Source organism: Nelumbo nucifera, chromosome 3, assembly GCF_055504915.1.
Source record: "Nelumbo nucifera cultivar China Antique chromosome 3, China Antique-T2T, whole genome shotgun sequence".
Taxonomy (NCBI): Eukaryota; Viridiplantae; Streptophyta; class Magnoliopsida; order Proteales; family Nelumbonaceae; genus Nelumbo; species Nelumbo nucifera.
Window position 1 is genome coordinate 70,466,360 of NC_142651.1, and position 27,592 is coordinate 70,493,951.

Below are 27,592 nucleotides of genomic sequence, written 5' to 3' on the forward strand. Positions count from 1 at the left end.
ACCGTCCTAATCTATCAATTCAAAAACTAAACAAGTGTCAATCCACACAAAACAAGATGATGACAATTTGAGATTATTCCCTTTCTAGCCAACCCACCCTGATGCAAATGAATCAAACTCAACATAGAGAAAACCATCTGGTAGAAATCGAATATAGATAAACTTAATCTAACCCATTCTTCCTAATGTTGGGCCAAACATAGGTAGGAGCAAATAAAGAATTTCCAAAACTAACCAAGCCGTGGCATACCATTCAAACATCAATCAAATCAATACCCACTAACAAAACATATTAGCAAAACAAAATCCCCTTACTAACAGAAAAAAACCCGGCATACCTAAATAAATTAGGAAATCAGGTCAACTCCTCAACAAATTAAAATTGACCAACTCGAAGGAAAATAAAACAAATAAAAGTTCATCGATCCAAACCGTCCCGACAACACAATCTAAAATAAACAAAAGAAAAAATTTACTTAATCAATTTAACCCATAAGAATAGAGCTTATTAAAATTCTAATCACACTTTTGTTAGTTAAACAAACCCACTATAACTTATACCACGGGTCGGATATTCTCCCAAATCTAAGTTAAACAAAACCAACATATTTAGAGAATTTGGGAAATCAACTCAACTCCATCAAAAAGTGATACCTTTCCTACACAAATCAAAACAAAGCAAATGAAAAACGACCAATCCAAACAATCCCATTTAAACAACATACAGAATAATTGAGACATGACTTGATATAAATAACATCAACCAAAAAATACTAGCATATTACCCCACTAAAATCACCACTTTCATTTAGACGAACCTTTTAAATCTCTCTAAATAAGCTAAATCCTCTCACTCAGACTTGTAAGTGCCAAACAGAACCTATAGGAACCAGTTCCAACTAATCCATTTCCGGCGATGTAAACGTGTATGTGCCAAACCAACTAACCTAAACTTTTATTGATCAAAAAAGAAATTTATGTATATCATATCGAAATATTTCAAAGCACTGGAAATTTCATAATGAGAAAAGTCATCAAAACCGTCCCACCAACACAATCTAAAATAAACAAATCAGAAAGGTCATAAAAAATCCAAACAAAAAACACATTAAACTATTAGTGCCAAATTACAAACAACGATCACTCTCAGCATCTTAAAACAATCCACCCAATTTAGTCTGTTACAACAGAGCATTAACAAAAGCCAACATGGCCAACCCAAATTAGAATCAACACAACCATTTCATGTCTGCCCAAACCATCATTCCGTAACCGATAAAACAGAAGCATTGGAAAAATTATCAACTTCATTTAAAAAATCCAACCAGAGCTATATATTAGCTTCCTATAACGATGCCATCAAAAAAGACCGTATCTGAAAACAATCCAAACAATCCAAAACAATCAAGACCGTCCCAATCTATCAATTCAAAAACTAAACAAAAGTCAATCCACACAAAACAAGATGAGGACAATTTGAGATTATTCCCTTTCTAACCAACCAACCTTGATGCAAATGAATCAAACTCAACATAGAGAAAACCATCTAGTAGATATCGTATATAGATAAAATTACTCAAACCTATTCTTCCTAATCCTGGGCCAAACCTAGGTAGGAGGAAATAAAGAATTTCCAAAAGTAACCAAGCCGTGGAAAACCATTCAAACATCAATCAAATCAACACCCACTAACAAAGAATATTAACAAAACAAAATCCCCTTGTTAACAGAAAAGATCCCGGCGTACCTAAATAAAGTAGGAAATCAGGTCAACTCCTCAACAAAATAAAATAGACCAACTCGTAGGAAAATAAAACAAATAAACGTTCATCGATCCAAACCGTCCCTTCAACACAATATAAAATAAACAAAAAAACAAACTTGACTTAATCAATTTCTCCCACAAGAATAGAGCTTATTAAAATTCTAATCACACTATTGTTAATTAAACAAACCCACTATAACTTATACCACGGGCTGGATATTTTCCCAAATCTAAGTTAAACAAAACCAACATATTTAAAGAATTTGAGAAATCAATTCAACTCCATTAAAAAGTGAAACCTTTCCTACTCAAATCAACATAAAGCAAATAAAAAACGACCAATCCAAACAATCCCTTCTAAACAACATACAGAATAATTGGGACATGAATTGATATAAATCACATCAACCAACAAATACCGAGCATATCACCCCACTAAAATCACCACTTACACTTAGACAAACCTTTAAAATCTCTCTAAATAAGCTAAATCCACTCACTTAGACTTGTAACTGACAAACATAACCTATAGGAACCGATTCCAACTAATCCATTTTTGGCGATGTAAACGTGAATGTGCAAAACCAACTAACCTAAACTTTTAATGATCGAAAAAGAAGTTTCGTATTTCATATCGAAATATTTCAAACCACTGGCAATTTCATAATGAGAAAAGTAATAAAAAATCATAACGAAAAACACATTAAATATTAGTGCCAAACGACAAACAGCTATCACTCTCAGCATCTTAAAACAATCCACCCAATATAGTCTGTTACGACAGAGCACTAGCAAAATCCAACATGGCCAACCCAAATTGGAATCAACACAACCATTTCATGTCTGCCCAAACCATCATTCCGTTACCAATAAAACAGAAGCATAGGAAGAAATTATCCACTTTATTTAAAAAATCCAACTAGAGCTATAGATTAGCTGAAAATAATCCAAATAATCCAAAACAATCCAAATCGTCCTAATCTATCAATTCAAAAACAAAACAAGAGTCAATCCACACGAAACAAGATGAGGACAATTTGAGATTATTCCCTTTCTAACCAAGCAACACTGATGCAAATGAATCAAAGTCAACATAGAAAAAACCATCTGGTAGAAATCGAATATAGATAAACTTAATCAAACCCATTGTTCCTAATCCTGGGCCAAACTTAGGTAGGAGCAAATACAGAATTTCCAAAACTACCAAACCGTGGCAAACCATTCAAACATCAATCAAATCAACACCCACTAACAAAGCATATTAGCAAAACAAAATCCCCATACTAACAGAAAAGAACCCGGTATACCTAAATAAAATAGGAAATCAGGTCAACTCCTCAACAAAATAAAATTGACCAACTCGTAGGAAAATAAAACAAATAAACGTTCATCGATCCAAACTGTCCCGTCAACACAATCTAAAATAAACAAAAAAAGAAACTTGACTTAATCAATTTCACCCGCAAGAATAGTGATTTTTAAAATTCTAATCACACTATTGTTAATTAAACAAACCCACTATAACTTATACCACAGGCCAGATATTCTCCCAAATCTAAGTTAAACAAAACCAACATATTTAGAGAATTTGGGAAATCAATTCAACTCCATTGAAAAGTGAAACCTTTCCAACTCAAATCAAAACAAAGCAAATAAAAAACGACCAATCCAAACAATCTCATTTAAACAACATACAGAATAATTGAGATATGACTTGATATAAATCACATCAACCAACAAACACCGAGCATATTACCCCACTAAAATCACCACTTTCACTTAGAAGAACCTTTTAAATCTCTCTAAATAAGCTAAATCCACTCTTGTAAATGCCAAACATAACCTATAGGAACCGATTCTAACTAATCCATTTCTGGCGATGTAAACGTGAATGTGCAAAACCAACTAAACCTAAACTTTTAATGATCAAAAAAGGTGTTTCCGTATTTCATATCGAAATATTTCAAACCATTGGCAATTTCATAGTGAGAAAAGTCATCAAAAATCCTAACGAAAAACACATTAAACTATTAGTGTCAAACTACAAACAGCGAACAATCTCAGCATCTTAAAACAATCCACCAAATATAGTCAGTTACAACAGAGCACTAACAAAAGCCAACATGGCCAACCCAAATTGTAATCAACAAAACCATTTCATGTCGGCAAAAACCATAATTCCGTAACCGATAAAACAGTAGCATAGTAAGAAATTATCCAATTTATTTAAAAAAATCCAACCAGAGCCATAAATTAGCTTCCCGTAACGATGCCATCAAAGAAGACCGTAGCTGAAATCAATCCAAATAATCCAAAACTATCCAATCTATCCTAATCTATCAATTCAAAAACTAAACAATAGTCAATCCACACGAAACAAGATGAGGACAATTTGAGATTATTCCCTTTCTAACCAACCAAACCTGATGCAAATGAATCAAACACAACATAGACAAAACCATCTCGTAGATATCGAATATATCTAAACTTAATCAAACCCATTTTTCCTAATCCTGGGCCAAACCTAAGTAGGAGCAAATACAGATTTTCCAAAACAAACCATGCCGTGGCAAACCATTCAAACATCAATCAAATCAATACCCACTAACAAAGCATATTAGCAAAACAAAATCCCCTTACTAACGAAAAACACATTAAACTATTAGTGCCAAACTACAAATAGCGATCACTCTCAACATCTTAAAACAATCCACCCAATATAGTCTGTTACAGCAGAGCACTAACAAAAATCAACATGGCAACCCAAATTGGAATCAACACAACCATTTCATGTCTGCCCAAACCATCATTCTGTAACCGATAAAACAGAAGCATAGGAAGAAATTATCCACTTTATTTAAAAAATCCAACCAGAGCTATATATTAGCTTCCCATAACGATGCCATCAAAAAAAACTGTAGCTGAAAACAATCCAAACAATCCAAAACTATCCGAACCGTCCTAATCTATCAATTCAAAAACTAAACAAGAGTCAATCCACACGAAACAAGATGAGGACAATTTGAGATTATTCCCTTTTTAACCAACCAACCCTGATGCAAATGAAACAAACTCAACATAGAGAAAACCATCTAGTAGATATCGAATATAGATAAACTTAGTCAAACACATTCTTCCTAATGCTGGGCCAAACCTAGGTAGAAGCAAATAAAGAATTTCCAAAACTAACCAAGCCGTGGCAAACCATTCAAACATCAATCAATTCTACACCCATTAACAAAGCATATTAGCAAAACAAAATCCCGTTACTAACAGAAAAGAACCCGGCATACCTAAATAAAGTAGGAAATCAGGTCAACTCCTCAACAAAATAAAATAGACCAACTCGTAGGAAAATAAAACAAATAAATGTTCATCGATCCAAACCATCCCGTCAACACAATCTAAAATAAACAAAAGATGAAAACTTGACTTGATCAATTTAACCCACAAGAATAGAGCTTATTAAAATTCTAATCACATTATTGTTAATTAAACAAATCCACTATAACTTATACCACGGGTCGGATATTCTCCCATCTAAGTTAAACAAAACCAACATATTTAGAAAATTTGGGAAATCAACTCAACTCCATCAAAAAGTGAAACCTTTCCTACTCAAATCCAAACAAAGCAAATAAAAAACGACCAATCCAAACAATCCCATTTAAACAACGTACAGAATAGTTGAGACATGGCTTGATATAAATCATATCAACCAAAAAATACCGAGCATATTACCCCACTGAAATCACCACTTTCACTTAGACAAACCTTTTAAATCTCTCTAAATAAGATAAATCCACTCACTCAGACTTGTAAATGCCAAACAGAACCTATAAGAACCGATTCCAACTAATCCATTTCCGGCGATGTAAACGTGCATGTGCCAAACCAACTAACCTAAACTTATAATAATCAAAAAAGAAGTTTCCGTATTTCATATCGAAATGGTTCAAAACACTAGCAATTTCATAATGAGAAAAGTCACCAAAAAACCTAACAAAAAACACATCAAACAATTAGTGCCAAACTACAAGCAGCGATCACTCTCAGCATCTTAAAACAATCCAACCAATATAATATGTTACAACTGAGCACTAACAAAAAGCCAACATGGCCAACCCAAATTGGAATCAACACAACCATTTCATGTCGGCCCAAACCATCATTCCCTTAACGATGCCATCAAAGAAGACCGTAACTGAATCAATCCAAATAATCCAAAACTATCTAAACCGTCCTAATCTATCAATTCAAAAACTAAACAAGACTCAATCCACAAGAAACAAGATGAGGACAATTTGAGATTATTCTCTTTCTAACCAACCAACCTGATGCAAATGAATCAAACTCAACATAGAGAAAATCATTTGGTAGATATCGAATATAACTAAACTTAATCAAACCCATTTTTCCTAATCCTGGGCCAAACCTAGGTAGGAGGAAATACAGATTTTCCAAAACTAACCAAGTTGTGGCAAACCATTCAAACATCAATCAAATCAATACCCACTAACAAAGCATATTAGCAAAACAAAATCCCCTTACTAATAGAAAAGAACCCGGCATACATAAATAAAATAGGAAATCAGGTCAACTCCTCAACAAAATAAAATAGACCAACTCGTAGGAAAATAAAACAAATAAACGTTCATCGATCCAAACCGTCCCGTCAACACAATCTAAAATAAACAAAAGATGAAACTTGACTTAATCAATTTAACCCACAAGAATAGAGCTTATTAAAACTCTAATCACAGTATTGTTAATTAAACAAACACACTATAACTAAATACCACCACTTTATATTGCATTCTATCATTTATGGGTTATAATTGGTGACAGTTGCTGCATTACATACTAATACGACCACTTTCTATTCTAAATTAATATTTCAATTTTTCTGTTGCTGATCTAAAAAACAAAAAAAAAATTGCTTATCATGTTACTTTGAACAGTGAAAGAAACAGGGCCTTTTACCTCTTCTGACCGCACTATATAGCCCTCCCCCCTCCCCCATAACAGAAATATTTTCCTTCAATTCAGTCCTACATCCTAAAGACCACCACTTTATATTACATTCTATCATTTATGGGTGATAATTGGTGACAGTTGCTGCATTACATACTAATACGATTATATGCCCATTACACATATCATAGAAAGATCATTCGCTAGATCCTTCCACTAATGATCTCTTCGAGATTGTAAAAGATGGCCTTCTTCTATGGTGATTTCCCTGTTAAGCCCTTTGCTTTAATTTGAGTTTGGAGATGGTTTTCTTTCTTGGTTTTGGGGCTTTGTAATCTGAAGGCATATTCTTTGATGTAATAAACTTATCAATGTGGTAGTCCCTGGGACACTGATGAACGAGCAATCGATACAAAGAGGTTGCTGAACCCTTGGGAAAGGAATGAAAATCTTACACTATGCCTTGATTCTGCTAAAGGCTATTGGATGTACAATAGTTAATATTGGCACACAGGACTTCATTGAAGGGTAAGTGTAATGCTGTTTCAGTCGTTAGTTCTTTTCTATTTTCAAGAATATTTTGGTCCTGTCACTGGTTTTTCGATAGTTTTCTGAATATTCTGTTCCATGCCAAAGTACAAAGAAGTAAAACTTATTAACCTAATATTCTATTAGGTTCTTTTCATATGAACCCTGAAGATTATCTAAAAAGTGCATGATAGAAAGCCTATAAACTTCAAACAAGATTGGAGTTTGCTATCTATGTTTATTTCATTATTCTGCCCTTGCTTGTACAATAGTCGATACCATATGCTCGGTAAGTACAATGCTAAGTTACATGTTTTGTGTTGTTGCACTGCACATTCTTTTTTCTTTATTTGGTCCTTCTGACGACTTTGGTTGGATTTTTGTTATTTTCTTCCTCTATAATTACGTTGGCATATTGCAATCTATGAACAAATGTATATTTTGAGATGGATTTTTGTTGCATCATGTTAATTTTGATTAAATTTCTTTAGACTTTAGAGTGTCAAGTCTTGATTCTGGACTGTAATTGTTTGAAAGCCATTTTTCTATTTTGACTTTCGAGCACATGGTGATGATACAAACTGAAAATTATATAAGTAATATTTTCTATAATTGAAACAATTACTTTGATGTTTTAACCTTAGATACAACTATGGGCGGACCTCAATTTGAGGAAAACACCTCAATTGGTGGAGTTAGTTGATGATAGTAAGGTGAAATAGCCTTTTTATAGAAGTTTTCTGCTTATTTGTGATTTTTTATGAAATGTTATTTGCTACTTTTTAGTTCATATGTTGTATTTTGTTCATAAATCGTTAGGATGTGGAGGAGCTGATGAATCAACCACCTGAGAAGATCTTATTGAGATGGATGAACTTTCAACTGATTTTCTCAGCAGATGTGAAGGTAAGTTAAAATTGGGTTAATAGATTCCTCTTTTCTTTATTTCGTTTGTGTGTTCATAATCACTATAACCTACCTTTGACTTTCTCAGCAGCTTGAAAACTTAATATGGTAGTGTACTATCTCAAAGTGGATATGAGATATCTGAAACAAGTGGTTCATCGAAACTTGAAATCCCATTTAGTTTTATTTGGCAGTTAGAACTAAAAGATGCTTTATAACTCAATTTTATTTCATCCCACTTGGTGCTTGAATCCCAAAAACCAAAAACCAGAAACCAGGCTGAATGTTTCATCGAGTTAATTGAAATCACTTAGTAGTAAGCACTTTCCAGTTTCCGTACTTTGAACGCTAGAACATGCCTCCTTTTTTGATCAGTAATTGGAAGGCCCTCTTCCTCCTCCTTGCACAAATAAAACAAAAGCAAGTGTGCAATTAGTGAGCATATGCAATTGCAACTTGTTTAAATCTCAACATTAGGACAAGCTCTTTGTAGTAACAGCATCAAATGCATCAAAGTTTAGTTTATGCTAATAAGTCATTTGCTCTAATTAATTTTAAAAAGTCTGAAATCATTGCTATCCAAAACTGGTCTTTGGAAGATTTAAATAGCTGGTAAATTCTTGGGATCTCCAAAAAAGGCAAAGTGATATATTGTGTTCTATACCAGAAGTATTCATTTGGCAAGGTTTTTAATAACAAGAAGATGCAAAGGGATGAAGTACTTAGGCATATCCTCCAGTATCAGTGGTAGAGGCTTCATTGAAGCAGGTAAGGGATGATAGCACATGCAATCAAGGGATTAGATGTCTTGATGTAGAGGGCAATGTTGTTCTTCAAAGGAACAACAATGTTTTCTAGTTGAGGAAGTGTTAACTGGAAGGATCGGTGCCAATTTGGGAATGGATCCAAGAGGTTTAACTGATTAAGTAAATCTTATTTGGTGCATGTTACTAAGGTTTTTTTCGTGGTTAAAAGAGGGACTTGTTGAGACTGGACCCAACAATAAATTTAAGAGAGTTTTTTCAAGGAAGGTTGGTTCTAGAGCTACGAATCATAAGGTTCTTATTGATATTAACTCCAGTGATCAAATTAACATTCATGACAGTTCTGAAGTTGGGGAGTTGAAGAAGATTGGAGTCCTTGAGGTGAAAGGGAAGGGGGATGTGGGTAAAGCTTTGATAAGTAATGAAGTTTTGAACTTAGATAATGGGAAAAGGAAGAGTCGAGTGGACTTAAGGAAACTAGTGGAGAGGGATATTGAAGTTGGTAAATCTGTAGGCCTATTCTTTTTGGGTGGTGAGGCTTTTGCTAGAAGGGCTTTTGAAAGAGTTTGAGAAAAAGAAAAGGTGAAGTGAAAGAGCAACATTCAAGAGGAAGGTGTAGAGGCATGGGATGAGGGAGAGGGTCAGGATTTCAGACGTGGAGGACTAAGTGCGATTGATGGGAGGAGTTGTGGAAGTTTGATCTGCTGGTTTTTACAGGAGGCGGATGCTATTGTTTGAAGTGTTCAAGAGGGTTGGTTGGAGATTTTCTCATCTTGATCAAGGCTAGTGTTGCTTTGTTTAGTTCTTGGAATATGATTTTAGTTTGGTTTTGTGTGTTGACCCTGGATTTGTGCTGTAATTTTTTTTTTTTTATCTTTTGCTGTTTGCTGTTGTGAGAGTATTGTTTTTGCTTTCAGATGATGTTTTATCACCTTTTAATTGTAATCCCTTGTTTTCTTTTTTAATGAAATTTACTCTTGAAAAAAAAATCTTTTGTTCTCTAAGCTCCTCATATGGTGTTAAATGAGTTCAAAGACTACTGCTTCAAAGTGTTCTTTTTGCATATAATCTGTGGGGGTAGTTTTGTAGTGCCCTTGTCCCACCTTACTTGTGTTTCTTCCATTTTTTTGAAATACTTTCTCTTTTGTTTTTTTTTTTTTGTACAGTTAATGTATAGGAGTTCCTGGTATTTGGAGTTTTTAATAGCTATTGCCCACCTTATCCCATTCTTCTGTTCCTTCTCCTCCTAATTGTGTTTGCTCTTTCGACCCAAGTCCACACTCAACCTCCACCTTTACTTCCTCAAAATGCAAACCATCTTCAAAACAACCTTTATCCTGACACATACATACATGCATTGATAGGCTGAATAAACTGAAAATCCCCTCCAATTTATTACTGTTTATTAGGTGATTTCCAAGAGGGAATACAATGAGTGAGGGAAATCTTTGTAAGTGTGAGACTTTATTCTTGTGAATTATCCAAACTTGTCACAATTCATGAGGTTAAGGAAATTGAATATGACTTTCACCATGACCAGCCCTAACTACCTTCATGTGCACAATGCACTTGATTGAATAATTGATAATCATTTGAGTTAGTTTACATATGAACTGCTAATGCATGAGGTTCAACAATTGAAAAAGAGAAAAAGAAAGGGACAAAGTCCAAATGACTCTGCTGGCATGAACTGAATAGTAAAACTAGCGGTTTATGACATGAGTTAGTCCTAACTCCGTTATTCCAAGCTGAATAGTAAAACTAGCAACTTGGAATATGAGTATTGTTATCTGCCTCAAGCTTGTGACCAGTGTGAGATGGAGCATAAAATGCACTCACACCAAAAAAAAAAGAAAAGAAAAAGAAGAAAGAAGCAAATACCCCGTGTGAGATGGAGCATAAAATGCACCCACACAAAAAAAAAAAAGAAAAAGAAGAAAGAAAAATATATATATATATATATATACATTTATATTTTGTTTTAAGAAAAATATTTGCAAAAGGTTTTAATTCCTAGGACCCATCCGAGCTGAGAGTGCAACACTGCACCTTGCAACCAGGGGAGAGGTCATTCCCTGTCGGGCAGTGTGATCATTATGGGCTGAGAGGTTAAGTGTAAGAGACCATTTAGGGCTATTCACCTGATGGGTTATATCCTACTTAAGTCCAATATCTTTGGGCCTTCATAGGATGGCTGAACTCAAGGATCATTTAATGTAAATGTTGGGCCCATTTAGAGCCCATACTGATGGACTCTGGGGTTTACTGTGCTTGACAGTGAATTTGTGCAAGTCTTTTTTCACAGAGGCTAGGCCGAATTCGCATGGGCTTATGTATGGTCATATTTGGGGTCCCACGCCATACAAAGTGAACCAAATGGACCAGCAACTAACTAGGGTTGTGAGCCACTTGCTTAATGGGCATAAAGTCCAAAATTAATTGGATTAATTAAGTGGTCACATGACAGTTTAAGCAATCATGTGACGGGCGAATATGGGTTTGGATATGGGTCTGGATCATCCATTAGGATAAGAGGATAAGTCTTATCCACTTAGAGGGTCCAAATCCAAATAAAGATTTGGATTAGGAACCTCCTAATTCGATTAGGAGTGGTGATCCTTAAGGCTAAGAAAAGGGGAGACTGAAATTTGCTTCAGATTACTCTACTCTCAATTCTCTCTTTGCTCTTGCCACCTTAGAAACCCTAATTTGACCTCCATTTCTTGGACTGACTTTGATCAGTTCTGACTTTTGGTTTTTGAAGAAAATATCAGAACCAATTCGTACTCACCTCCCTTGTTGGATCCAAGGTGTTGGATCACAGTTTTGTTGAAAATTGTGTTGTTGAACTACTTTAATTCAAACTGCACTATCTCCAGTGAAAGCTGGTTTTGGTACTCTCTTTGGGTGTGAACCACTCTGGGGGCTACATTTGTGAAATTTGTATCAGTTATACTTTTCCCTTTCTGTTGGTTTCAAATCTGGTCCGATCTAGGTGCAACAACAATCCTAGAAAAATACAATTTTTCTAAAACTAGGAATACGATTCCCGGAAGTGTGAAAGAAAATTTTTTAAATTTCACCCAGCCATCTAGCATGGTTCAGCCATCCATATGATTGATTTCCCCTTCCTTCAAAATGGCCTTAGCATCCCATTTTGACCTAGAAATATGTCAAATGAATGTAAAAACTGGATTTTTAAATGGAGAACTAAATGAAGAAATCTATATGACTCAACCCGAAGGTTATACAATTAAAGGAAAGGATGACAAAGTTTATAAACTTAAAAGGGCTATGTATGGTTTAAAGCAATCTCGTAGGATGTGGTACTTTACTTTTCATAATGATGTTTTAAAAATGGGCTTTGTTCCTAATTCATTTGATAATTGCATATATACTTTGAATAATGGAAGTTCTTATAGAATATTATCCTTATATGTTGATGATATTTTAATTGTTGGGGATGACTTAAAAATGATAGAAGAAATCAAGGATTGGTTGAAATTTAATTTTGAGATGAAAGACATGGGTGATGTAAGTTTTATCGTAGGTATCAAATTTGAAAGAGATAGAAAATCTAGAATGATATGTTTATCTCAACAATTATATCTAAAAAAATATCTTAAAAAATTTAAAATGGGTTCAAGTAACCCGGTAGGAACTCCTATTGAAAAAGGAACCAAATTATCCAAAGTAATGATGCCATCTACTCAAGAAGAGTATGTGGAAATGAAAAATAAACCATATGCACAAGTTGTTGGGTGTATAAGTAATGATGCTATGTTGTGTACTAAGCCAGACTTAGCATATTTTGTAAGCCTTGTGAGTAGGTAAAAAGTAACCCAAGAAAGTTGCATCGGAAAGTAGTTAAAAATGTTGAGATATATACAAGGAACACAACAGTATAAATTAACATATCAAGGCAATGAAATTGAGTTTTGTGATGCTAACTTTGCAGGAGATTGTGATAAAAGAAGTTAATAAAAGTGGTTATATTTTCCTTCTTGGTGGAAGAGCGATCTGAAGCAAGGGTGTGTGGCAAAACACACTATGGAAGATGAATTCATAACTTGTAGATCAAATGCTACTGAAGCTATATGGTTAAGAAGATTCTTGGAAGACTTAAAGTTAAGTATGCCAAGAAAGTCAATCATCATCAGAAATGATAACCAAGCTGCAATTCAAACTATCAAAAATGGTGAAGTTGGTCCCAAAGAAATGATTGATGACCCTTTAACAAAACTATGTATTATTGTTGATTTCAAGAGGCACATATGGTCTAAGAAGCAATCAATAAAAGTATCTCATCTCAGGTCAGTACGTCTAAGTGGGAGATGTTGGACTGAGTGGCCTATGGCCCTCGATGATCTAGCCTTGGTGTGTTGGACAAACCGTGGCTACTAGATATAGCCACACACTAATGGACTAATTGTTTGCTTTTTGTGTACATTTTGACACACAATATCACACCTTATTTCTTATGATATTGTATTTTATTTTCATATAAATAAAATGATTTTGCAAACAAGTTTTTACACTATTTCACTTGTACAAATTTGTTGGACCAAGTCAATCCATCATCTATGAACATTAGGAGTAGAAGACTTGGCAAGAGTGGTTGAGAAAAGTAAAAGTGATTACCTACATTCTAGGAGGTTCCCAACGTTCAGATTCTTTATGCAATTATAAATAAGAAGGTAAACTTGGGAACTAAACACAAGTCAATTGCATTTTATTCAGCTCCTACAAATCCCACTATATTGGTGCTCTCCTTCAGGCTGTTGAATGGTCCAGGGTCTTGTATCTTGAACTGGCGGGTGTTGCAATCCTAATCTTTCATCACCACCAGCTCCTTCTTGTCGGGTTTTTCAATCGACACAAGCTCCACCTCAGTATGCCTAGGGTCATATAATATGGGATGAGCAATTTTGCTCCAACCATCTGCCATATCAAGGTTCAATATCAGTTTCTTGCCAATGTTGGATTAAATGACAAGCCCTTCAATATTCTTGCCTTCTTGAGCTCATTTGGTCATGATTTCTAAAAGAGAAAATTGGTTAAAAGAAGTTGACTTTTTATCCCACTTACTTGTTTTGCAATTTGTTTTCAAACATATTGGATTTTGTGAATTCATGAAACATTATTAAATTTTTTGTAAAAAAACCCATTTTAAAATGAAAAAGTTAAAAAAAAATAGAAAAATGATAGATGCCTTTGAGAAGAAACAAAAAAAAAGATAATTGGCTTAAAGAATAAACCACAAAGGAGAAATATTTGCACACATGCACCTATATTTAAAATTAAATATCAAATACTTTTAAATCACCCTTATACGACTTTATTACTATTCAATAAAAGTGATTAAATATCAAATATTTAAAAGTGATTACCTGCACTCTCATCAATATTTACAACTTTATACTATTCAATAACTACTCTACCAATATTAGGGGCTAATAAAATTGAAATTTTCCAAAAATTTGAGGTATAAAAAGATAATTTTTTTTGAAAATTTGGGAGCTAATGAAGTTGAAATTCTTTAAAATTTTGGGGCTAATGAAGTTGAAATTTTCCAAAATTTTGGGGCTAATGAAGTTGAAATTTTCTAAAAATTTGGGGGTAATAAAATTAAAAGTTTTTCAAAAATTCTGGTGGCTAACAAAGTTAAAATTTTTTAGAAAATTTTAGGGGTTGAAGGCTTCTAATTAGGAAAACTAAAAGTTCCAATTAGTTTTCCAACTGGTTTAGAAGGCTTCTAATTAGGAAAAAATTGTAACTGTATTAAGAATTTGAGAGAAATAGAAAGTTTTCTAATTCTACCCAAAGCATCCAACAACTAAACTACCTAATCAAGCTAAATAACTAACTAGTCAATTTGTTGGAAATCAGTATTGCTTCTTAAGTAATCTCTATTCTCACATTTGTTTACCAGTGTTTTCAACCTACTTCTTAAGTAATATCTATTATCTATTATGGGTCCTGGAATTTGTTTAAAAACTGTTGACCAAATTCCAGGTTGCACATTAAATATGTATGCACACTTCCAAAGGCCATAGCTTTGTTCTCTGACGATTGATTGGGGTGATTCTTTTTTTTTTTTTTTTTAGGTAACTTTTTGAGATCTATGTGTCCCAAGGGTCATCGGTGTCTTTTCCCACTATGCTAACTTTTTAAAATGTTAATGTGGAATGTCAAACCCGTACAATCTAGACAATAAAATCGGTGACCTACAACCCAGAGGTAAAAATGGTTTGGCCTCTGGGTTGGTTTTTAAAACATTGGTGTTTAGCTAGCGGCCTTTGACTTGATCCTTGTATGGCATGGGACCCACTAAGCTCTTAAGTTAAACCACATAGGTTTGGGCCATATGCAAAAGCACATGGGATGAATTCACTAAGGGTTTCTTAGTGAACCACCCCTAACTCAGTTGGGCTTAATTCAGCCCAAAACCTAATTAATAAGTGGGGTTTGGGTTTTAGTCATCACATGCTCCCAACCTCTTAGCCAATAATATCAGAACACTACTAATAAGGAAGGACCTCCTCTCTAACAACAATATTCATTGTTACACCCTCTACTCAAATAGATCCTATGATTAAAACCTTGTGCAAACTCTTTATAAAATAAACTATGAATATAAATACATTTTGCAATACTAGTCTCAAAACAAGTTAAAATCCATTATCGATGATTTTAGGTTTCCATTAGGGAGAGTGTAAGATAGGATATTCTCTTTATTTGATGAAGTGATTGATCCTATCACAATGGTTACCCACTCAAATACTACTTCAAATTGCTCCAACATAATTAAGTATTTGACCCTAAGCGGATCTCATTGGTTTGAATATCAAAAGAAACTCGGTCCAATACTTACTTTGGCACTATTATCAAGTTTAGGGGTCCTTTTCAGTGATTTTTATTTTTCAATTTTACCTACATGTCTCCAAGGTCTAAGGTATAATTAAAATGGTCCCTTTTAGTGTTTCACTAAACACCTACTCATTGTACCTTAGGTCCAACTCGAGCAGTTGAGACAAACTACTCCACCATTCCGATAGAACAAGAGTGTCAGCCTTGACATGATAAACTCCCCAAGTTCATCAAATGCTTGAGAAAATAAAAATACCACTTATAATTTGCAATGGATTTAATCAATCTTCCATTAGATAACAGTGGAAAATGATAGTGTTGACCCCAATGTTCATTTAAAAAAATTTAATCAAAAGAAAATAAAAATAAAAATATCATTTTTGTCTTTAATAAGAAATAGCAACCACTCTATTGGCTATATTTGGTCAATTTTGTTTTTTATACAAAAAAGTGTTAAGGGTATTTTTGGAATAAAAAATCATGGGCCTAATGGCAAAACAAACACTCCTTATGAAAGGTTGATTAAGTAAATAAGTTGTAAAATATATGGGACTTTTAGTAAAAATGAAAACTATAAGGTAGGTTTAAGTAAATATGTAAAACTATAAGGTGTGTTCTAATAAATAATCCTAATAGAAGCACATAAGAGTATACAATTGTTTTATATTTTCAACTTTTTAAATAATTAATAATTATTCATATTTTATATATTACTTTTAATAAATTTTTTTATAATATAAAAATAACAATAATTAAATTTTAGTTAGGTTTTTTCATCAAACTAATGAAACCGACCAACCCAACCAATTAGACCCAAGTTGGTTGGTTTTCTAGTATTCTAGGTCGGCTTTGGTTAAAAAATTTCCCAATTCGACCAAATTGGATCAATTTCACTTTGGCCATTTGTAAACCGACCAAAATCAAATGGCCTAACCATGGATATATTAGTATTTTATATTTTAAATATAATTTTTAATATGGAAAAGTGGGAAATTTCACATATTTCGTAGTCTAAAATGTTTTATATCATAAATCTAATTTTTAATTTATTTTTTAATAACAGTACACCGATTTTAAAAATTTAATTTAATTTTTAAGTTTAAATCTTTTAAACTGACTAACCAAACCAAAAAATTGACCCAAACCAATACAACTTGAATGGGTTGGATTTCACAAAAGGTCAATCGGTTTCAGTTGACCAACTCCCTAACCTGACCAGGTCAATTTGATTGGCCAAATAGCCTACGACCAAATCGAACCAACTCATGAACATTCATAATTTCGGCATTAATAATCTCATCTCTGATAAATAACAATAGTTTAATCTCTAATAATTATTGAAAATTTATACAAAAAAAACACAATTATTGAAAATATATTGATAATGAAAAAAAATACAATAATTACAAAAATACAATCTTACAAAAAGTGCCCTATCCACTTGGCCATGGAGACCAAGGAAATTTTCATATTATATTGGAAAAATATTAAGCACTCCATTGTATTATAAAGATATTCATCATAGACAGATAGGCGGGTTTATGGGTTGGGGTGGTGGGTTGGGTGGTTGTAGATTGGTTGGGTACAAAAGAGAATCTCAGTAGATCGGGTGGCAAAACAAGGGGCAATATAGATGCTTCGATCGAACTAGATCTAGTAGGCACAATATAGTAAGCACGTTCTATAAGCACTTGATAACTATTCTGACAAGTGTCAAAAGTGGGTTTTAATCTTTTTCAAGGGTAGGTTAGGGGTATATTAAGGGATATGTGTAAAAAAAAATCTAAGTGCTCATTGAACGTGCTTACAACTTTGTGCCTACCTGTGAACAAATATGCTAAAATGTATCAAATGAATATGCTTTTTTTGCAAAAGATGAATTAAATTTGATGAAGTAATGCCACATGCAATATAAACACCATTCTATTAACTCTAAAAGTAATGTTATTCAAAGATATGTAAAAGCAAACTAACTTTTGTAAAAGTAACTTGGAATGCAACATGACAAAATTGAAAAATAAAAAACTTCAAAGATTTATATGTTCTACACGTATAATCACTGGATTTGGAATGTACAAGGGGAGACCAAATCTACTCGTCACATATGGCACCTGACACCAACCTCACAGGCACATCCCACCGTGCATTGGGAACATCTCCTGTACTTGTGTTATTATTTATGGGAGATGTTCCCAATGCATGGTGGGATGTGCCTGTGAGGTTGTTGTGAGTCGCCCTGTATGAGGAGAAGATCCCAATTCGTACAAGGGTTATTTAAAAGTATTTGATATTTAATTTTAAATGTAGGTGCATGTGTGCAAATATTTCTCTTTTTGTGGTTTATTCTTTAAGCCAATTATCTTTTTTTTTTGTTTCTTCTCAAAGGCATCTATCTTTTTTCTATTTTTTTTAATTTTTTCATTTTAAAATGGGTTTTTTTTACGAAAAATTTAATAATGTTTCATGAATTCACAAAATTCAATATGTTTGAAAACAAATTGCAAAACAAGTAAGTGGGATAAAAAGTCAACTTCTTTTGACCAAATTTCTCTTTTAGAAATCATGACCAAATGAGCCCAAGAAGGCAAGAATATTGAAGGGCTTGTCATTTAATCCAACATTGGCAAGAAATTGATATTGAACCTTGATATGGCAGATGGTTGGAGCAAAATTACTCATCCCATATTATATGACCCTAGGCATACTAATGGAGGTGGAGCTTGTGTCGATTGAAAAACCCAATAAGAAGAGCTGATGATGATGAAAGATTAGGATTGCAACACCCGCCAGTTCAAGATACAAGCTAGACCATTCAACAGCCTGAAGGAGCACCAATATAGTGGGATTTGTAGGAGCTGAATAAAATGCAATTCACTTGTGTTTAGTTCCCAAGTTTACCTTCTTATTTATAATTGCATAAAGAATCTGAACGTTGGGAACCTCTTAGAATGTAGGTAACCACTTTTACTTCAATGCCTACCACTTGTCCTTACTATTAGTTGGGCTCCAATCAGGATGAGACTGGTGTCTCATAGAGTGGGGCTTAAAGCCTTACTTTTCTCAACCACTCTTGCCAAGTCTTAAAGCCTAATGTTCATAGATGTTGGATAGACTTGGCCCAACAAATTTGTACATGTGAAATAGTGTAAAAACTTGTTTGCAAAATCATTTTATTTATATAAAATTAAGATACAATATAATAAGAAATAAGGTGTGATATTGTGTGTCAAAATGTATACAAAAAGCAAACAATTAGTCCATTAGTGTGTGGCTATATCCAGTGGCCACGATTTGTCCAACACACCAAGGCTAGATCATCGAGGGCCATAGGCCACTCAGTCCAACATCTCCCACTTAGACGTACTGACCTGAGATGATATACTTTTATTGATTGCTTCTTAGACCATATCGAGACATTAATTAAAGAAGGCCATTTACGCAAAACGTAGCTGAAATCATCTTAAAACAACCCAAGATTATCGAAAAAAATGTAACCTATCAATATAAAGCCAAATTAAAAACAACAAAGATGAAAGTAAAAGCAGACAATTTTTGAGGACTCACTTTCAAACCAACCAATTCATATACAAATGAAACCAGCTCAACATAGATAAACCCTTTTGTTAAACATCGATTGTAGCTAAGGTTAATCAAACCATTCAATCAAATCCCACAAAACTGAATCTAGCCAAACATGGTAGAACAAATTAAACATTATCTAAAACTAACCAAGCCCTCACCAACCATCCAATGATCAACCAAATCTATACCCACTAACAATCCTTATTAGAACAGTAAACTACTTTTAGTAGCATCAACGAATTCAGCATACCTATACAACATAGGAAAACAATCAACTCGTCTAAGTTGGAATCCCAAACCTAATCAAACAAACCAATGAACTTATTTAGTGATGATGAGGCCCATGGATTCGCTTTGTGTGTGACCTTGAGACGTTTTGTATTTGTGATGAGTAAAATGTGCACCATTTATTGGATGTGTAGTATATTTAGAGTAGTAGCTTGGTGTCTCTACCAAGTTTGTATTTGTTTGACTGTAGCAGTAAGTTGAGCGCTGAAGCTATCTTGTAGTAGGTTGTTGCTTGTAGTATTGTCACTTTGCTGTCAACAATTTACTACCTTGGCATAGCAGGTAGCTTAGCTTATCATCACAATTGCGAGCATAATCAAGTTATTTTCATCGCATTTTGGGAATACTAGGTTTGTAATATTCCATTTTCCTTGGGTTTGCTAAGGGCTTTCTTTTACCGATATTCATGTGTAATTGTAGTGGTGAGGCTATGTATGAGGGTCTCATTGAAGGACAAAGGAAGACCAGATGTAGGAGGTGGGATAAAGGTTAGGGCAAACGTGGATGATAAGATGATCCCATTGTTATGAGATGGACCCCTATTTATAGGGAGAGATCCCAAGGTCCTGAAAGCAATGATCCAAAAGCATTTGATTCCTACTAGGAAAGGGAATATTGGATTTGCTGTCAATTGTTAGGGTTTCACCACGTGTACTATGCGATATCCTTGGAATGAACTTTCCTTTTGTCCGAGGATTCTCATAATCCGCGTGTGTTACTTCCTTTCGTGATCCATTTAACCAATGTGGCATGAGTGGCATCATCATTTAGTGGGTGCGCCTTTACTAGATCCACAGGGCATTCTGTTATGCACGTAATTTAAAGACGCACGTGTAACTAATATTAATTCCCTGTCTATAGTGATTCTACATTTGTCATGACTCTGTAATGGCTTTGAATTCATCACATCCCTGCATGTGTCTAAACCTCATCGCAAATCTGTGTGTGTCTAAGGTTCTTCATAGATTTATGCATGTCTAAAGTTCATCGCAAATTTATGCGTGTCTAAAGTTCATCGTAGGTTTATGCTAGCCCAAGTTCATCACGACCCGTTTTGGGTACGAGTTTGTCGCAGTCATGCGATGAGTCATATATTCATCGCAGATGTCCGATGAGTTGTGAACTCATCACAAACGTCTGTATGGTATTAATTCGGTACCCTCTGCACTCTGATGGTCTGAGCGATTGATAAGCATCTTTGTCTTCGGATTTGTCTTCAAATTTTGTGATGGAGAGGGATTAGTATGCATTGTGGCACATTGATCTTTGTGTGTTAAGTCCAGTGATCGTTCCTGTCTTGATTGGATCTTTCACGACCAGGGAAAATTCATTTGGATCTGTTGTCAACCCCCTGTTTATTGACAAGCTGTGAACTAGTCAACAAGCAATCATACATTCGGCTTAGTAGTATCTTTAGATGGGAATTGAGGTGTTCTTTTTGGGCTAGCTTTTCGTTCATTCTGTGATTTAGCCCCCTTGTCTATTGACATTGTGCTTTTTGTTAGTAGGCAACTCTATGCTTAGTTTGTTAGCGAAATTCTCAGCACCCTGCCTATTGACAGGAAGTAAATTGTCAAAAGACAAATATGAAACGTTAGAGTATAGGCATCCAACCCCCTATCTTTGGCGAAGTATTGCCCGTTGTGAATATACAATTTGAGTTGGTTGTGTTCCATTTAGGTGGCTTTTCATATTCAATCACAATTGAAGTGATAAGAAAGATGTTATGCGCCTGTGATGTGGCGGTTATCATTAGGGCTTTTCGTAACTATCGTCTCCACATAAATGCATTGTGTTCGCGCGTGTGGCTCAAAGGGAGGATGCAACTTTTAAAGTGGCGGTTGCCAACGCAACGCTACTTTTAAATTAATGCGCCAGTTTGTCCCGCCTGACTAGGGGTATGACTGCAATTTTATATAGTTTACTTTTCTATTAAGCATCAGTGGGGAGATTTGTAATCATATCGTTTCGTCTTCCATGATATTATTTAGCATTTCGGACACGTGTGAGGTTTCTATAAAAGAGCGCTACGCCTTCAACTCTTCTTTTTCTGCGTTCTCTATTATTCTCAGTCAGTTTGCCCTCTTTGTTTCCGTCTTTACCGCTATAACAACCGTTCTCAATCCATTTCCTCCATTACTCCCTATCTTTTTACCATGGCCCCTCACAAAATGAAAACCGAATGCCCATTTCTTGAGTTCGTCAGAGTCGTGGATACAACAAAAATACAGTCCATAGTGCCGGTCCCCTAGCCAAAGTTGTTTCTATTTGTGTCTCAGGCGAACGTGTGAAGAAAATGGCTCCTCGTCCGTATCGGAGGGAGCTCAGGAAAGTTTATTTAGTAATAATTTATATCTTTGATGCATTTGTTTTATTACTATTGCAATTACCATGGATTATACTGATCTATTTACAGTCGTTTGTGTTGAAGTGAGTGGAGCCGATGGTGCTTAGCTTGATGCAAAGACCCCATAAGTCTCATCTGAAGGTGTTGTGGGTGAAAAAGTATGGATAATATGGGAATTTGTATAGTTTTCTTATTACGATTATCTCATTGTACTAATCGTTTGTGGTTTATCTCATCGTAGATGATTTTCGATGTGAATCTTTCTACGGTGCCAATTTCGTCCATTATCAGGCGGCTGGTGTGTGAGTTTCAATCCTCGTTGCCGCTGTTAACAACGTTGCGCCTATCTCTGACGCACGAGAAGGGGTAGAGACCCTTGTAGGTCTACAAAATCAGCCCCCTAGCGAGCTCGTGGGCCAAACGAAGTTTATTGAAAAGGGTCTTCTAGCGATTGGGACACATGAAGAGCCGATTTTTGGGTTAGGGCAGTCTACCAAGGAGGGACAGGAACGAACTGTAATGGAAATGCTGCCTAAGCCTGCGCACAAAGCAACGACAACAGTCACTAGTCATGATGAAGAAGCTGCGCCTACCGCTCCTGCCGAGGATATCATTGGGGCTGCACCTGTAGAGGACATGGGGACTCAGCCCGAAGTTGAATTTGTGAGCTCAGACATAGCATCACCATGCAAGGTTCTGTCGCATGATGAGGAACTCACATTAGTGCGGCAAGAGGTCAGGGAGTATTGTGAGAAGCATGAGGTCGCTCATCTCGGTTATTCCGTCGTGGACCTAGTTGTTATCCAGGGCCTCTGTAGAAAGGACAAGTATGTTGTATTGAGTTTCGTTTCAAAGGCCACTTCTGTTATTATTCAAAAGGGCAGACTGCCATCTGCCGACATTCCTCCGGTGGTTATAGGAGCGTCGTCGAATACAATCACGGCCATGATGAACTGCACCATGGACCAATCCATAGAAGAGCTGTCGTGGTCTACATTTTCCCAATGGTTAAGGACCTGTGAGTCCTTCGCCGCACTAGGTTTTCGAATGGATCAGGTCGAGGAGCGAGTTGTGCTAATATCTCATGTGTTATGGAAGGCTGGTCTCAGGGGATCATAGTCCCTTTCCACTTGATCTCTAAAGGATGCCCGTTTGCGTCTCAAGGTGGTTGAAGCAAACCTCTCGAAGGTGATCGAAAAGTTAAATGCTCTACTTAATGAGTGTGGTCGTCAAAGTGTCTTAATACGAGGCAGAACAAAAGGAGCTATTAAATTTTGAAGAGCAAAAGCAGAATCTAGCAGATATAAACGAAATGAGGAAGGAGTTGTATGCGGCATGAAGTGTATAACGAATTGATGTAAATTTCCCGAATTCTGTAAGGAAAGATCATTTTGTTATATTTTTATGTAGTCTGTCTCGAGTTTTTTGTTAATTATAATTTTATCAACAGAGGGGTTTGGGTGGGTTTGCTTGTCGAACCTTAGCTCTAGTAATCCTTGGTGGGCTACTAGCAGCGCTTGTAGACCCTATATGCTTCATGAATGCGAGTTCCTTAATTTTCACTTTGGCAGCCTTGTGCAAGGTCCCTCGTCATGGCTGTTGTTTCAACGCAATTGTTGCGTGTAACTATTTATATACTTGAAAGGATAACTAGTTGTGAAGAAAAGATTAAAACTCGTTGCAGACAATAAACTTGAGTACTATCCTCTTTGTCGATGACATCACCTCTATCAACACATACGAAAGTAAAATTAAGGGTTGCCGCATGTGATGAATCATAAGTATCATGTAAGACGAGTTGCGTAAACACCATCTCATGTAGTTAAGTATAAAGTTCAACGCAAATACTATTTTGTAAGGAAAGATGAATGTTACCGCAAATGCTTAGGTTAAGCATTTGTGTAAGTCGAGGCAAATGTCATTGCAAAAGCCCAAATTATGTTCTTAGGCGAGCAAAGAACAATTTCAAAATGTAAAGCCTGTCATAACGAAAGGGTTAAGTAACATCATTCAAGCGTCTAAGTGTCATCGAGTGTGAAAGAGTCATCACAGTAATTTAAAGAAAAGGAGTTAGCTGTGTACGCGTCGGTTAGACCTCGTCGCATGCTAAGATGTCATCGTGCCACTGCGATAATCGATTATCGGCCAAACTTTGTCACCATGTTAAAGTTTGCTACCATGTTAAAGGAAAATAGAGCTTCCTCGCTTTATGGGGAAATAAAATCTATTATGCACGCGAGAACTAAATATCATCGCATTTAGAAAAAAATTCATTGCAGTTGGGCTTGCTAAGTTCCAATGTAGTTGAGAAAGTTAGATCCCTCCGCATTAGCAGAAGTCGGGTTTTGTCGTGTTTGGGTCTACTAAAATGTCATTGCATATGCATAATCAGTCATATAAGTTTCATTGTTTACGTGAAGTTAATCGCTATATTTCATGCGCTCTCGGGGAGGGTGCATTTGCATATACCAATAAATATAGATGAGGTTCAACAAGTATGCGGGGTATAGATCAAGTCGTTCCTGGATTTTCCAGGGTAGTCTGTTGTGCATAAGAAAGTTCTATTGTAAAGATGCCTTATCATGTGCAATGCGGTTAGATTTCTCCTATTTCTAGGGTAATCATATGTATTCACAAGGGTAATATACTTAGAATTTATCATCATACCTGTGTCTGACATGCTTTTTCCTAGGACTGCCAGGGTGACTCATCAAAAGGTGTAATGTACCTATCTTTCTTTGCCATTGCTCCTGCATTTGGTAGGGTACATGTGTGAGCACCTGGGTTTGCTTGGGCCTTCGCATAGAGCATGTGACATCGTGTAACCGATCACGAGATCCTAGAACCATCCAGGGTAAGTATATGTGTGATTGGGGTTGCCAGGGCCTTCGCATGGTGCATACGACATCGTAGAACTGGCTACAACATCTTGGAATCGGCTAGGGTAAGTATATGTGTGCCTGGGGTTGCTAGGGCCTTCGCATGGAGCATGCAGCAACGTGGAACCAGCCACGACATCCTGAAATTGCCAGGGTAAGTATGTGTGCGCTTGGGGTTGCTAGGGCCTTTGCATGGAGCATGCAGCATCGTGGAATTAGCCACGACATACTGGAACTAGCATAAGTGTAAGTAGGAGGTGGTCAAGCTAGGTGGGGGGTGGTCTCCTTGAAGGATAAAAGAAGACCGGGAGTAGAGGATCAATTGGGAAGGCTAGGGCAAGAGAGGGGAGTGATGAGACAACTGAACAGGGAGTCCAATGATTGAGTGAATCAATGGTCAAATGAATCATCTCCATTATGGGGAGAATCTCTATTTATAAGAAGGGATCCCGAGGTCATAGAAGGGAGGAGCCAAAAGTGCTCGATTCCTAACAGGAAAGAGAATATTAGATTCGTTGTCGGTCATTAAGGAGCACTACTAGGGTTTCGCCACATGTCTTATGAGATCTCTCAAAGTTTAACTTTCCTTTCACCCGAGGATCCTCATAATCCACGCGTGCTACTTCCTTTCGCATCCTACTTAACCGGCATGGTGCCAATGGCATCATTGCACAGTGGGTGGCCCCTTTACTAATCCTAAATGGTGCTTCACCATGTGTGTAACTTGAGGTTACACGTGCAGTCGATGTTTGAGTTCGGTTCTTAGCGATTCGTAGCTCTGTAATGGTCTCGGGTTTATCCCAAGACCACACTCATTCAAAGTTCATTGCAGAACCGTCCGTATATGAGGTTTATCTTAAAGTCATGCACGACCAAGGTTCATTGCTGAAACGCGTGCATATAAAATTCATTGCGGGTTCAACTAAAACCTGTTTTTGGGTTCATATCAGACACAAGTCCATCGCGAATGTGTGATTTACTATGTATTCATCATGAGTTTGCGATGCATTATAAGTTCATCGCAGACAACCGATGATCTATGAACTGATCACAAGTGTTCATATGGTATCAATTTAGTGTCTTCTGTGCTCTAAAGGATTGAGCGAGCACTATGTACCTACATTAGCCCCTCGCTATCAGTAAGTGGAATCTTATCAATAAGCATTTTTGTCCTTAGATTTGCCTTGAGGTTGATATGAATTGATGTGTGAATTGGTCTATTGGGTCAGGAGATTGACCCTAATTGATGGTGGGAAGAGAAGTCTGTTTAGGTCTTAGTCAGCCCCCTACTTGTTGACAAGCTGAGAGTTGGTCAGTTTGGCAGCCATGTGTCTGGCCTATTAATGGATTTTGGGCAAGAGTTGGATGTTTCTTCTCTATTAGTTTTTACCCATTGTATGATTTTGCCCCCTTGTCTTTTGATAATTTGTTTTCCTCCAGTGGGTAAATCGTCATTGAATTTGTGAATCTCAGCCTCCTGCCCACTGGCAGGAAGGGAATTATCAAAAGACAAACAAGGTGCTCTTTAGGTGTGGGTGTTCAGCCCCCTTGTGTATAGGGGCACTGTTTCTATACCCGGTTTACTCCTATTCGAGTGCTTGGTGTCCTTTCATATGCTGTCACCATTGAGGAATGGGAAGGATAATCAGGCGCTGATAATGTGGCAGCTATCATTAGTGCCTCTTTTAACCGTCGTATCTTATTAAATGTGATCCGTTCACACGTGTGGCCCTAACATGATATCTGATATTTAAAGTGGCGATTGATGTCATAGCACTGTGTTTAAATTAATGTGTTGTTTTGTCCTCCCGCCTTTTGGAGGGCATATTTGTAAATTTCATTATATTGCTTTCTTGTTAAGCGCCGGATGAAGACCTGTACTCATGCCTACTCATCCTCCCTTGTGCTGTTTGTCATTCCCGACATGTATAAAAAGACAGCGAGCCCCCTTCAAATCTCTACTTCATCTTCTTGCTATCATCTTTCTGTTCACTCTCTGTGCCTGCTTTGTCTGTCCTACAGTCCTCTTTGTGCTTTCATTCTTGCTTTCCAGTCTAGCTATTGTCCATCAACTATGGCTCCTTGCCAAAGGAAGACTGAGTGTCCCTTCATCTACTTTGTCAGAGAGGTCAATAAAATAGAGTTGTTGTCAGTGCACGAATTGGCCATAGAGGCCGATGGAGGATGGGGTTTCGGGCCTCCGATGCTCGTGACTAGGGGTAAAGGTGGTGCATTCGACGTTGTTGATGGCACCGAGTTGATGTGTCTTTGTGGCCGGCCAGATCGGTCAGTTTCGTATAAATGTTAGGAACCTAGGACTGACAACTTGAAGTCCCCTAACAGTTATTCCACATGGACACAACACATCTTGGAAAATCCAATGTATTGTCAAATGCTACAAGACTCTAGTCTTCTTCGGTTCATGGACTACTACACAGGTCTTTGCAGTAGAGAAGGGGTAAAGTATGTAAAACCCCTTTTGGAACACTGGTGTTGTCGTACCCACACATTCGTGGGTGTGTTCGGTGAGTTCACTATCACCATGGAGGATGGTGTTGCCTTGCTGGCATTGCCCATAGGTGGGTCTATGTCTGCTCAGCATCTCCAACACCTAGAGTCTATTCTTGTTGAAAGTAGGCAGCTTTGCGATGAGCTGTTCAATGAGATTACCGTGTTGAAAGCACTAGTG

General features: G+C 36.3%; 1 pseudogene across 1 annotated transcript in view; it reads left to right on the forward strand.

The window, feature by feature from the left end:
• Positions 1-7,198: 7,198 nt before the first annotated feature.
• The window catches only part of LOC148801329 (serine/threonine-protein phosphatase PP1-like), a 68,815-nt pseudogene continuing 48,421 nt past the window's right edge, over positions 7,199-27,592 (forward strand). Inside the window, exons 1-3 of the transcript XR_016084556.1 lie at positions 7,199-7,267; positions 7,912-7,980; positions 8,087-8,173. The product of XR_016084556.1 is annotated as a serine/threonine-protein phosphatase PP1-like (transcript). The remainder of the gene's footprint in view (positions 7,268-7,911; positions 7,981-8,086; positions 8,174-27,592) is intronic.